The sequence below is a fragment of the Hippoglossus hippoglossus genome, chromosome 10 (genome assembly GCF_009819705.1).
Source record: "Hippoglossus hippoglossus isolate fHipHip1 chromosome 10, fHipHip1.pri, whole genome shotgun sequence".
In the NCBI taxonomy this organism is placed as follows: Eukaryota; Metazoa; Chordata; class Actinopteri; order Pleuronectiformes; family Pleuronectidae; genus Hippoglossus; species Hippoglossus hippoglossus.
Genome location: NC_047160.1, coordinates 18128604 through 18147075, shown reverse-complemented (window position 1 = coordinate 18147075; position 18472 = coordinate 18128604). Strand labels below are relative to the sequence as shown.

General features: G+C 45.3%; 1 protein-coding gene across 7 annotated transcripts in view; it reads left to right on the top strand.

Annotated features, from left to right (window-relative positions):
* zic6 (zic family member 6) overlaps positions 1-18472 on the top strand; it is a 94274-nt gene that overhangs the window by 22860 nt on the left and 52942 nt on the right. For all 7 annotated transcript variants that reach the window (XR_004615301.1, XR_004615297.1, XR_004615298.1 and 4 more), the window contains exon 2: positions 1056-1131. The gene's annotated coding sequence lies outside the window, so the exon portion shown is untranslated. The remainder of the gene's footprint in view (positions 1-1055; positions 1132-18472) is intronic.

Below are 18472 nucleotides of genomic sequence, written 5' to 3'. Positions count from 1 at the left end.
CTTTATCAAGACCCACATGTCAGATCCTTCCACCAAGTTTCGTAGAAATCCATTAAGTTGTGTTTGTGTAATCTTGCTTAAAGACATAAACCAACCAACAAACCGACGGGGGTGTAAATATAACCAAATAAAAAGCTTTAAAGAAGAGATTTGTGTGTCGTTGATTAAAACTAGCTTTAGAACACTTCAATCACAAAAAAAGAAACATGTAATCAACAGATACAGTTAATAAGTTAAAGGTCTCTAGCTTTTTTCTCTAAATCCATCTCAACCTCCCCTCCATTTTTACCCCATTTGGTTTATTCCACCAGGAGCACTTCCTTAAAAGAGGTCAGAATAGGCTGGCCCTGGTTTGTCACTTCCTGGTTCGAAAAGTGCATGATGCAGGTGAGAAAATCAAACACAAACATTTGTTTAATGGAAAAGCTCAACTCGGTTTGATTTGTCCGGCAAAAGCAACATCTAAAGAATCATATAAACACCACACAACAAAGTTTAACCACAGAACTCAAACTGGAGCCATTAATAAACAAAACAGTAAAAAGGGCTGTGGTTTCTATTGGTTAGTTTTTTGTCCATTTTCTTATGAGTGAAAATAAAATCCATTTGCACCATAGTTATGGCTGAGACCTTGGAACATGGCAACATTGAAAAAAAGAGGTTTTAATTTTTTACTTTTGAACAACCCTCCATTTTAGCTAAATGTGTGTAAAGGACAAACATCTGTGTAACTGTTCTAAATTGTTTACTGTACTTACTCCACTTGAGCTCCCATTGTTTTCCTGTGCAAAGATTATGCAAAGATTAAATTGCTGCTGCCATTTTGGTCCCTCTCACTCGCAGATTTACCTCCAGACAAAGTGGTTTAGATAATCTGGTTAAACTGTTGGTTCGTTTCCATGCTGTCATCTAATCATCTAACCACTTTACCGTGCTTCCAAAGCAGCCGTCACTTTGGGACACGCGATAGATTTGCCCAAACTCCATAAATTACAGTCGAATGGTACGAAAACAAGTTTTAGATTAAACTAATGCTGATTTTCTTTTGTCTTAAGTGGCCTCCCTGGTCTGGGTGGAGCCGACGGAGAGCTGCAGACCTGGATGGCATCAAACCGGCCGTTCGTACCTCTGGTGAGTCCCATTCACTTCAGAACACTGTAAAAAGTGCACAGCATCACAGATTCCATCTTCCTCATTTCCCCCGTCAAGCCCCCAATCGCTGCTTAATCTGCCCATTCTTTAAAATATATATTTGCTTTGGGACATTTGAATGAGCTCCACATCACCATCCCAATGTGCTTGTGTGTGTTTGATCTGTCACTCTGCTGACATGCCCGTTGTCAGAGGTGACTTTGTAGAAGTGGCAGCGAGTCAGAGGAGACTCTGGATACTTCCAAGTCTCTCAGCCAGAGTGTAATCCTCTTCCTTTATCTCTGCGGCTGATCCGGGCCAAAGTGCCGTTGTGTGTGAGAATGATTCAATGACTGCTTACTCTTCTGTAGCCGAGAGTCACGTTCCCTCTTCCTCACCCGCCGCCTCGCTCTTCTTCTCCTCTAATTCTCATCTGCACGTCTGTTGTTCTTGCAGCCTCTTACAGAATGACCTGCGCTCTTTCATTGTGCACCCTCATCTGTTCTGTGTGTGGACCACAGTGATCGCTGACATGATGCTCCTGTCTTTTTTTTTCCCCCTGATAGAAGATAATCTCTATCACACACTGGCACACACAGACCCCACCTTGCACTACACACCAGACAGTCAACTTGGATTACGTCCAAGAATCACAGCTGGATTGGCGTGTGTGGCCGATGTGTTTGTGTGTGTGTGTGTGTACATGCTGTAGACATGTGTGTGTTTCCAGTGGGGGTGGGGAGTGGGCTTCATCTGGGGCATCGGATTGGCCCGCTGGCACGGGAGCCAGGCAAGATGCTGATTGGATAGATGTATGGAGAGTAGCGTGCAGGTTTTTGTGTGTGCCATGCTGCTCTGCCTCCCAGAGTGCTGGCCAATAGCTCTGCATATTGGATGCATTACAGATTAGAGCCAATGTAGCTGTGTGCAGATACAATGTGTGTGTTTGTTTGTGTGTGTGTGTGAGAGAGAGAATGTGTGTGTTGTCTGCGCTGCTCAACTGTGCAAGAGCACTTTTATCCTGTATGAACAAATCCGCACTGTTTCCATTCAGCGAAGTGATCACGAAATGCATTTGCCTCTGCCAGACTAATCATTAATTATTAACGGCAGATTTGACTTGACATTCCAGATCGATGCAGCAGCCACTCACCATTACAATGCGAAGACGGCTCTTAAATTCGTTTTCAATCAAAACCCGAGGATGAGAATGATGACAATTACCGCACGACTCACCGAAGAGGGCGTGGGCCGCCCGAGCACAGAATTTATTTTACTGGTGGAGCAATCTCATGAGATAAGATTCAAGGGTGCAGGATTTTCAGCCATGCTTGAAATCCACAAAAACTGAATTTGATCAATCTGGGTTTAACGTCTTAAAGTCTGAAAATCATAAGGACGATCCCAGAATTATAGCTGCTCATGTGTTGTAGTTTTGACATCTTTGACTGAACTATACATTCAATTTATATTCTAATTTTTACCTCATGTTTTCATCTGCATTTCTTAGATAGTTGGCAGGATCATACAAAAAACTACTGAATGAATTTTTGGACATTTTCACCAATTTCTAAGGGAACAATTCCTGGATCTCAAGGAGAATAAAACCCTGTGGCACATTTAGGGGATTGATATCTTTGAGCGTGTGTAATTTGGGGCCGTTTATTTGAATTTAAGCAGACTGTTGGGCCTTGGTGGAGGAAAGTGCTCTACTGAGTTCCATTCTAGTTACTAAATTAAATTCAGGATCATTGTTCAACATAATTTGAAATGAACGCTTATTCAGCCAAAGAAAACTACAATACTGATGAATCTACATGGTTGTATTTCGGGGCTTCGTAGAAAGCATTTTTTAAATTTAGTTTTAGTTGAAACTGAAGTCAAGATGGAATTGTTACTCGAGAAGAATCAAGTTGTGTATTTTACAGAGTCGTCCGGTTTTACCTCCTCTCTTGTGTTCTCTCCATCCGTGACCTTTTCATCCTGACAACAGAGGAAGCGGCCGAGTGAGGAGGAGAAGGCTCGGGGTGTAAAAAGACGAGAGGGAAAAGTAAGAATAGCACACGGAGAGAAGATGTGAAGTGTTTCTAAACAGTAGCTTAGATACTCCTCTCCCTGACAGAGTCTGGCCAATTAGAGGTCTCGACTCTGTCATTACACTTGTCAACATCATCCAGTGTAAGTGATGGAAGCACAGGGCCAAACCACCAGGGTCGATCACACAGGAGGCGCTGACATGTGTTAAAAAACATCAACAAAATGTGGCTGCACACACACCGCACATATGACACACACATACACACACACTCTGCTGAAAACATGGCAGCATTTACAACCCTCGACCGGCTCTCCTCTGGCTACCTCTAAAAAAAAAAAAAAATTCACCTGGCTGGTGTCTCAATCTTCTTCGGCGCTTAGCGTAGCTTAGACCAACCATCTGGCTCAGCAGCTCTGATTCCCTCTCACCCTCTTTACCAACTCTCACTCGCTCTTAGTCTTTTTAAAGCGTGTCAGCAGTTACCCTGCGCAGCAGTAGTGAGGCTGCTAACGTGGCTAAGTGTCCCTGGGCCTCTTAGTTAGTGGGTGCCGTGTTCTCTTCTCTCTTGTCTGTGTGTGTGTGTGTGTGTGTGTGGTGTGTGTGTGTGTGTGTGTGTGTGTGTGTGTGTGTGTGTGTGTGTGTGTGTGTGTGTGTGTGTGTGTGTGTGTGTGTGTGTGCGCTTCACAGATGGCAACAGGAGGGGAGGGAGAGTTGGAGGGGGTGATGGAGAGAGCTGTCTGAGGCTCCAGCAGCTCTCATGTCTCTCAGGCAAAGGCGGTCTGTCTGCGGGCATCTGCACTGGCAGCGCCCCCCCTCCCCAACATACCCCCCCCCCCCCCCCTTCTCCATCCTCCGTCGCCACGGCCACCTTACCATCCAGCGCCGCCGTGGATTCGGCAACACACGGCCACGCAGAGCAGTTACCTGACTCCCCTTGACCTCCGATGAGTCACTTCACCACCAGCCATTCTCCGTTTGCGAAAGTGGATCATTATGTCGATAGATGATTCGGGGTGAATTGTACATTGTGGTTTTATTGGTTGGAGAACAGGCTGCGTGGAGAGTGCGGCTAAAAGTGGCTCACGATGGAGTTTCTGTGGCTACATCCGTATGAATATGTTTTTGAAAACGTCATTTTCAAACTGAAACGATCTCGATCCACACCAGCGTTTTGGCTCTGTGTCGGTTTTAATCCCCCGACCATACCAACACATGAAAACGCATATCACGTGACCACTTGTGCACACTGGACATGTGCCTGGCAGCATATTCAACCCGCTGGACACAGGAATTGTCTTAAATAGCTTGTCTCCTACACTTGTGAGCACATTGTAACATTGTAGAATTTAACCGTACAACAGCTGTTTGCAAAGACAACAGGGTCAGCGACGTATCATCCATGTTGCGTTCTACAGAAGGGGGTCATGTGATAGGAGCCGGACAAATCAGAGAAGGATATGTCATGTTCGAAAAGACACAATCAGTAAGAAGGTGTGTGTGTCTACGTCATCGTTTCCAATCATCTCCGTTTCTGCTCATCCAGACGATAACACGGTCCAGGAGTTTTTCAAACTAAAATGGAGCCAAACTTCCGAACTTCTCCTGGTTTAGCGGCTCCAAAACTCAAGAGTAGTCCGGATGAATTGAGTTGATGAGTGTGAGCACATGTCCGTGTGCACATCTGCATAAGTGCGTGCGCACACAGACTCTGGCGTGTTGTGTCAGCCCGGTTGTCAGCGAGTGAGCGTCTCTGATTTGCAGCCGGTCGCAGGGTTTGTGTTGGTCTGTGAAACTTTGAAGATGATTAGATGAGTTGTGTTTGTAGTGGGGCCCTGTGTGATTGCTTCGCTCTGTCTGCTGCTGCCTTATTGATCACAGCAGAGTAACTGCCAACAGTATATTTAACGACATGGCTCCTCAGTATTGGCAGATGGGTCAAGATCCTTTTTATTTCTGCCCTCATTTCTCTTTGAACTTGTAGCTTTAAGTATCTCCCACTTGCTCCTCCTGTCAGACACAAAGAAGCCGCTTGATGTGGGATTTTTCTACAGGAATATGTCATGTAATATTTAGTTCGTTTTTTTTCAAATTCAACATTTACGCCCGAGCACATGCTTTAGTTCTTTGAAATGTTTTCTTGACCTCTTTGTGTCCAGGTGGCACCTGCGCTAAGATGAGAAAGGCCTGGAGTCTACTGCAGAGTTTACCTGCTTCACTTCTAAAGCCAAAGAAACAGGAGTTGTTCTTTTCTTTTTGTTTCGGCCAAGAGAGAGAGAGAGAGAGAGAAGGAGAGAGAGAGAGGGGAGGACTAACGTTTGGTTCTGGGATTTCTGAATACATTAAAACATACCACAAACCACTAAGCACACACACAATAATTTATGCAGACATTCTCTTTGAGTCGCACTGTTCCGATTGGCTCACACACTGCAGTGTGTACAGCGTGTACGTGCCGGCACAGTTGACACATCTGTTCCTGAGATTTCGTAGAGGTTTGGGCGCTGGAGGTGTTGGTATGCACTGATTAGCACGGGGCTGTCTTTATCCAAACCGCCGGGTTTCCTACTGGGCTTCCATAAACTGTTTACTAAGGAGTCTGTTGCCATGGTTTTTCTGCCATGTTCCAATCAGTCTTTGACCACTCAGCTTTATTTATTCCTCAAAAAAAGCCCGTGCCGTCTGCATCAACCAACTGTTGTACCCCTCAGACCAGCTGAATCATGCATATCGTGGATTTTATTCATCTGCAGGACAGGGGGCTTGGATGGTGATGGGAGCCTGATTGGACGAGCTCGGGAGAGAGAGAGCCTTAACAAGCTGACACCTTTGGCTCATGGGTGGGTTTGAAACGGAGGCTTTGATGAGAGGAAGAGATCACTATCATAATAACCTAATAACTCGGTGTTCCGCCGGGCGTCTAGTTAGAAACACATGCTATAGCCCGTGTTTTTGATCCCCTGAAAACGCCATTTTCCCCCCAAAAAAACCATAATGACACCCCTGGGCAAGATGCGATAAAAGTGAGATAAGATAAGACAGGTTTTTTACAACCAGAATTATCTTTACTGTGATCCTGCTTGTCCTTTCTCTTTCAGTCTTTCATCCCACCCCCCCCCCCCCCCCCCCCCCCCTCTCTGTGTCCCTCTCCCTATTTTCTCTGCTTTAATAACGAGGGGAAATAAAATGCCTTTCATAGGTTGTACCAAGCGACGGCATAGCAGGAGAGGCGCGGAGGTCAGGCCACACTTGGAGAGCGACTGATGCTCAGTGTGTCAGTGAGGGCAGGGGTCTGTCCTCCTATAGGCCGCAGGCTGCATCTGTAGTGAACAGTCTCGTAAGCTGTTATTTCGACCCTTTGCACCTCTCTGAACAGGAAGCCGTATCCCTCAATTGGATTACAGCTAATTAAATACTACACACGTGTAGAGTCAACACACAGAGGTGTCATACATTCCCGTCCCTGGCCTCCGTCTTGCAACTCCTCCCCCCCTCCTACTTTGAGTTTTTTTTTTCTTCTTTCGTTTTGATTTGAACGTTCTGCTCGAGTATGATGAATTTTTAAGCGTTTAGCCCACTTTACTGGAATTCTCTGAGCCGAGGAGGCTCCGTCTTCTTGTCTCTGTTTCTCTTTGTTTCCGTGCAGACTGATCAGTTGGATCGTGGCCGAGTTGGGGAACAAAATGTAAAATGCTGGTTGTGGCTCACAGATTTGAAAAATGATAAGTGACCTGTCGTGTGTAGCCATACATACGGTTTCCTGTGCAGAAGGGACATCATTTTAATTAATAATGCAACATTTTGGAAAATGTGCTTATTTGCTTGAATTGCTGAGATAAATGACAAGATCCCAGCAACCTCACAATGTGGCTTGTTGAGAAACATGACCATCTAAGGCTAGTACCTTTCCGTAAACCCTAACATTTTAAATTTCTTCACTGATTAAACGGCTGTGTGCAGAGCAACTGAAGACATCCTTTGGTGCAAACTGTGGTTCCATCTGTTGCACTTCACTCACCTACTGTCTTGCATTTGGGTCCATATTCGATGTCTCACACAACGCTCGAGAAGAATGTGCAAAAGCATATTGACCCATAATGTTCAACTATCTAAACTGCTGTGAAGTTTACTCTATATAGAAGGATGTGTATCATAAGATTACACCACAGTTCCAAACTTTCAATATTTGGGGTTATTTGCTTTATTGTGTTGACCGACTGTATCCAGGTATCCCCCCCCCCCCCTGCTTTTCCCAGCCCCTCTACCTCACATCTCAGCCTTTCATTGGCCAGTCTGCAGCGACACAAGGCGACGTGTGACTGTTTGCAGAGTGTAAAGATGCTCATTGGGCAATTAATGGCCACCAAAAGGGAACCATTAGCGACGTGTAAACTTGCGATACCTTGGCTTCGTGTGAGTGAAGGCGGGCAGCTCGGTAGGAAAAACAAACTTGGAATTTAAATTGCACCGTGCAAACGCAGTGGGCTCAGACATAAAGTTCATTGGTCCCCGTGTTTGTGTTTGTTTTGATGACTGTATTCATCAGCAGGATGAGAGCAGCTGAGGATGTGTAAAGTGCTGTGCCAACTGTCGCAGTGCTACCTACTGTCAGTTGGGGCTTTAACATTTGCAAGTTCAAATGCACCACATTTAAAGATAAAATGGGAGTTATGCAATCTCCAGTGTTCCTGCAGCTCACTTTCTCTTTACTAATGTTCCTGTATCATCCATCAGTCAATCAGTCAGCCAACCCATGTGTTTACTGTCATCACATCTACTCCTCGACTCTTGAAAAAGGAGCGGAGGAAAAATGTGACGACAGTAAAGAGGTGAAATGATGGACTTTAACAATCAGTTTTCCCTGGAAACCGGGAGCTGCCACTTGTTAATGTCTGTGCTCCTGTGTGGTAACACAGCTGATGTGGTTGTTATTGTGGTTCAATCCTGATTGAATGGAGGCCAGTGATGTTGGGATATACTGAGGGAACCCACAGGAACTGCAAGGATGCTGAGAGTGACACACACACACACACACACACACACACACACACACACACACACACACACACACACACACACAAATTGCCATGGGATTTCACAAACCTCCTCACACACATAGATACACACTCCTTTGAGAGTCTCAGGAGAGTTGTTTTCTTTTTTAAGTTATCAAATCTTTTTATTTCCATTGCTATTACAGTGTGTGCGAGCATGTTTAATCTTCTATAATCAAAGGCATGTATGTTACGATACTACTGCCCTACATATCTGTGCTGAGGTAGAGACCCATCAAGGGGAAACATGCTAATTAACAATGCTGCAATTCTCGCTGACATCTCCATCTTTGACAATATCTCTTCAACTCGCAGCATCCTCACCTCAAAAGCATCCACTCAACAGGGAACGCGGGAAGAGACGCGCGGGGTCACGTGTGTTCTTTGCTGCGAGGAAAACACAGAACACTGATCTAGACAGGAGTCGTTTTACTGCAAATAGGACAGTTAGAGGGGGAGAGACGCGCAGGCAGGCAGGTTGCCATAAAAGGGGAAAATACACACAGATGGCCTTGACAGACTGACAGACAGAGGATAAGAAAAGAGTATAGACTAATGAAGAGGCAGACACAAAGACGTATACGTACAGGATGTATATGCACATGCAGATACCTGCTCGACGGTGTGAGCACAGCTGTGTTTTCACTCGAATCCGCAGATGATTCTGCATCTGTATTCAGACAGATTACAACTGTGTGTTGGACCTCTGGCAGCTTTATATTAAATCTCTGCCGAACACACTCAACCAGCTCGGATATGATGCGCTCGTCATGATCTGAATAATCTGCTATTTAATTTTCATGCATTTGTATAATCTATGAATGAATTTGTCAATTATAGAGCAAAAAATCACAAACTGCGAGTTCAAGATTCTCAAATGTGAGAATTTGCTTTGTAAATTGATTATTTTGTTGGTGAGATAAAATCAAGCACCCTCGGCTCTGGTAAATTATTATGGGAGACATTTTGAGATTTTTTTTTGTGACTTGAATTAATATTAAATTTTGGCACAAAACAACATCCAGTTGCTTCAGTGGATAAGCGTTGGTTTTAGTTTCATAAAGATGCAGGTTGGGGGCAGCAGGTGGGCCCCTGCTTATAGTGGCTGATGTTCTGGCAGGGTTGGGGGGGGATGCTGGGCTGGATCCTGCTGGGTCTTTTGTCACCCCTGCTAATTGAGTGATCCTGGTGACCCCGTCATCGCTGCCCCTGGTAACACGTCAGCAGGAGCCGCTGCCGCTGCCTTCCACTTAAAGTCATAACTAGACATCTTGCTCTATGATGGGTGCATCAGTACATCGATGGTTGAAATGATGGAAGGTTAGATGCTAGGTAAAGGCTGGATGCGCTGGCCATAGTGTAGTAAGGACCCAAGGTTAATTGCAGTTCAGTTGCTCAGCATTGACGCTGTTAACATTTCAGCTTTGTCTCCACGCAGGGCGGACAGAGCCGGAATTGATTTGAAACCACAGGCACTTTGAGGCACATTGAATAAAAGCATCCAACGACTGGCCTGTGGCTTCATGAAAGGGTGTGTGGATGCGTGCGAGAAGTGCGGGGAGAAATAAACACTTTATTCTTCTTTAAGGGATTTTCGTTGCTTCAGGTGTGCGGGCATTACTACGAGGACGAAGCGACGGAGGAGACGTAAGAGCGTTTCACAATTAGTATGCCGGGAACATATGAGAATAACACTTGACAGATGCTCACAGGGTGATATCATGCCCCATCTTATGATTTTATGCTATAACAGCTGCACTTGTACATCTCACTCAGTGGCGACAGTCATAGCATGCCAAGTCTTCAGAAAAAAAAAGAAATAGAAGAAATCACTCATATTTCAATGCATGCCTTCGGAATCTCTTTTAGCGAACATGTGACACTTTTCACATAAGTGTTTTTGTGTTAACAAAATGGAAATCTTAATTTTGATAAGCTAATTACAGCTTGTAGGCCGTCGCTAGGCAACCTAATGACAGGAGACAGCGGGGAGTCAAGAATCTAACCTTTGGCTGGATAGAGCCAAGAGGTGACATTTGGATTTCCTTCATATCAGCCTCTATTGATGCACTCGGTCCTGGCTGTGGCTGTGTTGCTATTTTCAGTTCAAATGGTGTAAAAGTGTGATTTAAAATGGCTGTATGCTAAAGAAATATAACGCAATTTAAACCTCAGCGAGAAAATGTAAAGCTGTCAATCAGTGTCAGGAAGCTTTAACAAGCGAAATGACATTTATTTGTGGATGTGCATGAGTCATTCAGCACTGTAGATGTCATCACTGCCTCTCCACTTCCTCTTATGGAGCAGAAAACATGTGGTTTTTCAAAGAAATGTGAACAACATAATCATTCCTAAAACGACAAAAGGAAGAGAACTGTTGAGGCTGAGTTATGGGGCTGAGGATCTTTGGTTGTTGCCTCTGGACATGGTCATAAGATTGGATTAAATTCTGGGGCTCTTTCGTGCATTAGAAGCCACTGACTCTGTGTTGGATTAATACCACAATAAAATAAAAGCGTCCGTGCAGCGAGTATGTGAATAGGTACCTCTGTTGTGGCTTCATTTATAGCCACGAGTGGCTCGCTGCCTGACTTTGGCTGAATAATATTTTTGATCTCGCCGTAATGCAACACATGCACGGTCTATCCATCACAGATCGGTCAGAGACAAGGTCTGTATGCATTGAAAATGTCTTTGTGGGCGTCTGATTTTTCCTCCCCATCGAGGGGGGAGCAACGGGGCGGCAGAGGAGGAGGGGGGGGTGGAGGCGATCCATGGCTCAGCGCCAAAATAGTTTTGAAGTATCTGTGAAAAGACTCCTCTTAATCCGTTTTATTTGCTCTGCTACCTCCGAACCATTTGTCCACGCAGAGCTCCCAAACCCTCCACTCCACCCAGCCATCTCAGGGATTTAGTGTGGTAGAGCAGAGGTGCAAGAGCCCACAGACAGTTAAAAAAAAAAAAGCCATCTGGCCGGGGAAGGGGGGGTAAGAGAGGTGGGGGTGTTGGGTGGTTTGGGGCGGAGGAGTCGTGCTGGGCAATCAAAATGACGGACAGCAGTGAGAAGTGTTTTGTGGGCTCCCACGTACATGCAAAGTAGCCCGACTTGTGAGCTTTCACAGCTCCCTCCGGTCTCCAGGTAAACACTGACCGGCCGAGGTATGCGTGGCCTTTCCCCACCTCGGTGTTTGTGTGTGTATTTTTGTTTGTGTATGGTAATAACGTGTTTGTTGGCGTGCGTGTGAGAGGAAAGAGAGGACTCTCCTGTGTTTGCGCTCCTGTCAGTGACTCGTGTATTTGTGTGTTCGACAAGAAAGGCTGCCAAGTTTATTTCTGCAGTTTTTTCTTCTTCTGTTTGTTTGGTTTTTTTGTTTTGCCGCTGGAAGATGTTTGACCAAAGAAGTCAGGGTGAGCAGGTGAAATAAACAGCATCCATATTTCATGAACCATCAAAAAAAGAGAAAACTTTCCGAGATTCGACACAGGCTCAGTTCTAAGACACTGTGAAATGGGCACACAATTGTTCCTCTTCGCTCTGAGCAAATATTATAATCCTATTCTCTTATGCTTTCCATCTTGCCCTCTCTCCCTAATGTTCACCCCGATGGCGGCCCCTTTCCCTGAGTGAAAACCCCTCCGAATGTGTGGAGGCTTCATTTTTCACTCTCCCTTTGGGGCTCTGTTGTCAGAGAGCAGCCCTTAGGAAGTCTTTATTTCTGCCAGGCAGGGCCTCTTGCGTTCCTCCACCCTCTCCCTCCGTTCTCATGGCTGTCCCCCCCACCTGCTGGGATCCTGATCCCAGCCGGGGCAGGGCTTCAGCGGGGGACAATTACTGCTGCTCCCCAGCTTTGATCATCTGACCACATGGAAGCATAACAGCTGACCACATGTTTCAACAGACAAGAAGACGAAGTAAAGGGAGAGAGAAAAGGGGGAAAGAGGTAGAATAGGGTGAGAACAAGAAAAGAAATCCCCTTTTCATTTAAGTTGAGCCCAAAGTTCCATTCCACTTCGGGAGCTTTACGGGGAGTTAGCCAGAACGCTCAGATTTGTGTTTTGGACACTTCCCTTTGATGGTGATTATTTATTTGGATCAGGGCGGCCGTATTTATTACGGACTACGTCGAGCTACAGCCTCCAATAAAGTTCGGTTTCAATTTGCCACTCTGTCTTTTGTGAGTGCCGCGTTGAGAGAAAGGGAGAAGCAATTTGAGGCAGCCCTTGTAAAAAGTGAGTGCTAAGTCTGCTGGTATTGTCGGCCAAATTGTCAGGAGGCCAGCTGGGCTCTGCCGTCGTGTTCTGGGCACTGCCTGGGTTTTTCTCAACCTCGGCCCCTGTTTCATTCAGGCTGCTTCTCCGCAAAGTCACAACCTTTTCACATGAGCCCACAGAGGTTACCGTGGTGAACTGGCTCGGACACAAAGTCACCATCACCTCCACACCACGGACAATAAATAACACAGGTGATATCGCTGCTGAGCCACAGGGGCTGTAACAGGAAGAGAAATATGTTGTTAATCAGCCCAGAGTAGATTCAACCGCATTTAGATTAGTTACTGAACTGAAGTTTTTATTATTATGAAAATATAGTTACTCTAAAAGTGGTTTTCTATTTATATTGATAGATTTATTCATATTTTTTGCTGTGTGGATTTAGGTCTCGTGTGACGGGGGATATCTCCTCACAGAATCTGGGCCAAGGGGGTTAGATAGAAACTGACAAGGCTGCGGGGAGAGGGGAGGGAGCTTTGCTTTGCTCTGCTTGTCAGGGATGGCCTCTTGGAGTGTCCCAATTGTGGAGGAGATCACTTTACCACATTAAGAGTGTCTCAAAAGAACCTCTTCAGCAGCACTTTGGCCCCGCTCGGAAGAACGGGGCTTGTTTTGACTGGTCTGCCACCTTTTATTGTCACAGCTCTGTCGGCCGACAGCCGGCTCCTGCCTCAGCCGTAGCGCCGCTGTGGCTCTCTGATGAGGAGATGCTCGCACAACGTACTGTAACGTGTGTGTGTGTGTGTGTGTGTTGAAGGCAGGAATGTGCATATGGAAAAATGTACAAACAGTGTATACCCAGACCCACACATGAAAACCCCAGGGCATTCTGAAAATAGTAGCGTCGGTCAAATAAATGATATGAGCATTATAAGAGGGTTTAGTGTGAGATGGAGACCTACTTGTTAACTTTTTCTGTGACAGGTTATGTCATCATTATAAAAAATACAACAATCCTAAAAATTTCCCCTTCGACGTGTTTGATGAATATTTTCTACCCCCGGTGAATCTGACGTGATGTCCTCCAGCAGTGAGACATCTGTCATCAGAATTAACTCTTTGAGATACTGCAAGTGGACACAAATCTGCCCCATGTAACAGTCTGTCAGTGTGTTGTTTTTACTTGTGATGACAACTATTTTGAAAAATAAAATTGTTTTTCATTTGTGTATGCAAGAGGGAAAAAAAAAGGGTAGCATGAAATCTCTTCTGGCACATTGGAACACACACACACACACACACACACACACACACACACACACACACACACACACACACACACACACACACCGATTTTTCTCTGTACAACTCCATGTATCTCTGAAAGACAGAATCACTTAATTAAATGCTGGTTTAGCAAATTGAAAAGACAGTCAGGATTAATGATTTCACTTACTGCTGTAATTAATAAAGCATTTCGCAATACACCAAATAAGGGAATCATTTCAGTGTATTCGGTGTAGCATTATGGATTTAATGTAGTTGCGTCGTTACATTTATTTGATCATTTTTATAATAATCTGTTAATAGCTGACACAAGCTTGAAAAATCCTGTGTGCGTTCCTGGAGGAAGATTCCTTTTACATCTTTTTAATCAAACAGGAAATGATGTCTCATTAGTAGATATGAGTGTTTTTGTGTTATCGAGTTGTTTTAATCACATGGAATAGAGGGAATTTAACAAGTAGACATGACAGTGGGTTGTTCTGCTCGGTGTGTGTTCACGTTTCCCCTCTAAAACTAAAGTTGGTTTGTCTCCAAAGACAGGGGGTCACTTTATGACGTGGCCTCGGCCGTTCGTGTATCCTGGCTTACTTCATAATCATTTTTATCCGGTAGTTAAAAATAATTAACAAGTCATGCTCTTTTGTCGTCCACCATTTTAGGTCCTCGCTCCGGCAATGAAAGGCCTCTCCAGCAACGTGGTCACGTAATAGTGTCAGGATGCATTTTAAAGTGCAGTAATTCAGTGGTTTACACGGCCTCATAAAATACCGACATGCCCCGATAATGAGAAGCATGAATGGAAACTTGGAGTTCCCTGTGGCCCCTGTGTGTGTGTGTGTGTGTGTGTGTGTGTGTGTGTGTGTGTGTGTGTGTGTGTGTGTGTGTGTGTGTGTGTGTGTGTGTGTGTGTGTGTGTGTGTGTGTGTGTGTGTGAGAGTGTGAGTTTGTGTGTGAGAGTGTGTTTGTGTGCGCGCAGAGATGCAGATAGAAGAAAGGCAGCAAGAAAGACAGAAAAACGTGCGGGAAAAGAAAGAAAAGCCAAGATAAAAAAAAAAGCGATTTACTTTTTCAATCTGCACAGCTGCTCTCTCGTATCCTGCTTCATGGAGAGGAAAAAATGGAGAAGATGAGTATAGAGCTGTGCTTCTTAGACGGAGGCCGGTGCTCCTGAAATGCACACAGTGTGAGACTGGTATGCCGAGTGGCAGGACTGCGGCTGAGGAGTCCCACGGTTTCCTCCTCTCTGAGTGATATCATATGGACAAACAGCAAAAGGTCACAGTCAGCTTGAGCACATAAATCTTTCACCCTCCTCTGACACTCTTTATGGCGTCCTACCCCTTCTGACAGACAGGCTGCGTGCACACACTAGTGCGTGTGTGCGTACACGCTTGAATAGTTGTTACTAAACTATGTACACGCAACAGCAGCTGTGTGTGTGTGTGTGTGTGTGTGTGTTTGTTCTTAAGGACTTGTCTACATGTTTTTTTACTCCAGGTGATCAGTGTCAGGCTTCTCGCACAACGCGTCTTAATCTCGCAGTCCCAACCTCTCGCTGTCGTGGAATAAATCATGATGCAGCGTGGAGGTGGTGGCAGGCAGCGTGAGTCAGAGATGCAGTCTGCTTGACTTCACACTCGCTGGGGATCTGGTAGCTCAGCAGGTAGTCCGCGTACAGATTGAAACTAACTCTGCCTTTTTGTGCTCGACACATCCTGAGAGCTCGATTCAAGAGCATGACTGTTCCTTTATTGTAGAATAAATTCCAGTTCTCTTTTTTTTTTTTATTGTGTACAGATGGGATAGGTTCAGGGTTACTCAGCTCCTACTCCTTCTCTTACAAGTTGTGTGGGTGTGTGTGTGTGTGTGTCAAAGACTTGATGTAATTCAGATTTGACTGGAATCACCTGTGAGACTGTAACTTTATGAATAAAAACAACTGCCTGTGTTAAAGTGATACTTACTTAAAGGAATCAAGGAGGAGAACTGAGGTCATGGTTGTGCCGGTGATTTGTTAGTCTCCGATGGTCACCGAGCATTAGCGACTTAAATCCTGGAATCAGCCTGCGACCTTTTAGTGAGGTTACCACCACAAACGTCGTTTTTCATCCCCCTTGTGTTTTTGCTCGCACTAACAAGATTGACTTATAGCAGATTTGCACTACTGTGCATGTTGCAGTCATTGACTAACTAGCAGTTATTCATCCGCCTATAGCAGCGTGGGCCTGGCACGAACAGGGGGACGTCTGATTTACATTAACAGCTCAGCTCTCACGTCTGTGTTTATCAGGCAACAGCTTTGAACGTGACTCAGCCAATCAAAACTATCTGTTTTCTTATGTCCTCTATTGCCGAGGTAGTGTGTAAATCAGTGTTTCTGTACTGCAGGCAGTTGCTGGGGCCATTGCCAGCGAGTGTGTGAATTACACCCATGCATAAAGCTGTCCTTGTGTCCCGCTGGCCAAGAGCTACAGGGAAGCTGGAAATGATCGTAAATTAAGCAGCACTTGACTGAGGAAATCATACAAAATCTGGGATTGAAAGGAACAGACCATAAGAGGAGTTCCTGTGAAGGCCGACAGAGGAGGAGCATGGGGTAGCGGCGTGCTAGACCACATAACAGACTGGTGGAGGAGACGGAGGAAAGGTCAGATTTGGGATACGTCTGTCGTAGAAACAGTAGTAGGCTAGTCGTAAACGTCCCAGCTGATGCCTGCCACAAGAGATAAATTATTCACTCACTTGTCAAATCAATAATGACCCGGTCTTTAGTGGCCTACTCTCCCCATGCCCTACTTATTGGTTTTTGGGGGGAGAGGACACATCATTTATGTGTCGAAAAGATATTTTAGCCGTTTGCATTGTAGTGGACCTGTGGCCCCTTGCTGAGTGAAATTGGCTTGTTTTTTTTTTTTGTCATTTTAAGGATTGTTTCTGGAAAATTGGAAGTTGGGGGGAAAAATTGGGATTTGTGGGGAGAAAAAAAAAAACCAACCTCCCTGACACTGGATTGAAGTGAGCACACATGATTAATATGGCAGTGGCAGTTTTGTTGAAAGGGAATGTGGTGGGGAGGCGTGGTGGTGGTGGTGGTGGTGGTGGTGTGGTTAAAGGGGATCGGGTGGAGGGGGTTGAGCAGGATGGGGGGATGTTGCCATGGCTTTAAGGGCACGGGCATGTTTGGATGGCACGGCCCACCCCCTGCCCCTCAGCCTCTGTTCATGTGTCACTCACTGTCTCCCAGCCTGTAATTTTCCATCTACTGTAACAGTCTGGGCACATCGCCACCCAGGGAACTTTTAAAATAAATAAAGAATTCATTAAATAATTAGTATCTCCACAACAATCTCTTTTGTTCTGTCAATCTCCGAGCGCTCAAAAGTCACCCTGAGAGACGGCGAGAGAAAGAGGGAGGAAGAGAGAGGCAGAAATTAGTGGAAAAATCAATTTTTAAAAAATTAAAAGCATTGAATTTTTTGAAATGCTTTTTACTTATCCGCCATTGATTACATCTAATTGAACCTCATTTCCTGAAAAAGTGGTGTGTGTGTTTACGAGCGTGCGTGTGTGTGTGTGTGTGCGTGTGTTGTGTGTGTGTGTGTGTGTGTGTGTGTCAGTGTGTGTGTGTCAGTGTGTGTGTCAGCTTGTGTGTTTGTGACATTTCCTAATGGCTGGGTGTATAGATGATAACCACTTGGCTCGGAGACAGACAGATATGAAAGGCTGTCACTCTGAGCAGAGACAGCTATAATGGCCCTGCGGATGTGTGTGTCTGTGCATTTGTATGTCTGTGTGGTGTGTGGTGGATTCATGAAAGGGTGATGATAGGGGCCGGTACTTTGGGCCCGGCCATGCTTCCTAATCAAAACCCATCCTCTCTCCGGGTGCTTCGTACACCGGCGTTGCGTGTGGTGGTATAGTGTTTACATTGGGAGAGATGGAGCAGAACCACCTCTTTGTCCCCTCAGAGATTTTGACATTGCCGCCCCCCCCCACCACCCCGCCACCTCATCCTCCTCACCCCACCCCGCCGCTTGTGAGGTTAGCGGCCCCGGAACATCCTCGTATGTATGAACAGCTTGCACAGGGGCTACGCAGTAACAATGTAACCCGTCATTAATAAAAGGACTTAAGCTATCCAAGTATAAGTTAATCATACGAGTTAACCTACACATGTCTGAATCGTCCGTTGCCACGCGGCAGGTGAGTTATGGATTGTCTGGGGGGGAAGTGGTCACCAGCAGGCATCATGGCAAACAAAGACAACTGCATTAGAGAACACCAGCTGAGGGTAACCAGCAGGTTAGTTTCAACAAACCAGATCTACAGGAGTTTTAATGGTAAAACAATGGCCATCTGCATGCAGCTGAAGGTGCCCCCCATTGTGTTTGCAGTTGTCATTTAGTTAATCCAAAGTTAAACACCCCCCGTTTGGGACATAATTCTGTTCTGTCCTGTGAAACATCAGGTGTTTGTAGGTGTGTATCTAAATATACATGTATGTGTCAGACCTAGTGGAACTGTGTTTGGTTTAACGTCTGATTATTGAGGCGTCTTCCTTTTCCAAGCGAGTAAAACTGCTGCGTTGTCGGATTACAAGTAATGACCTCTGACGTACCAATCCCAAACAGACACTGCTTCAATATCAAGCACTTTAAAATGTATTTGTCATTAAAGAAAATGAAGATCATTGTCAAAACTGGAAATAAATCAACTTAAATACCTCAAAACACGTCCCTTTGCCTCCATGAGAC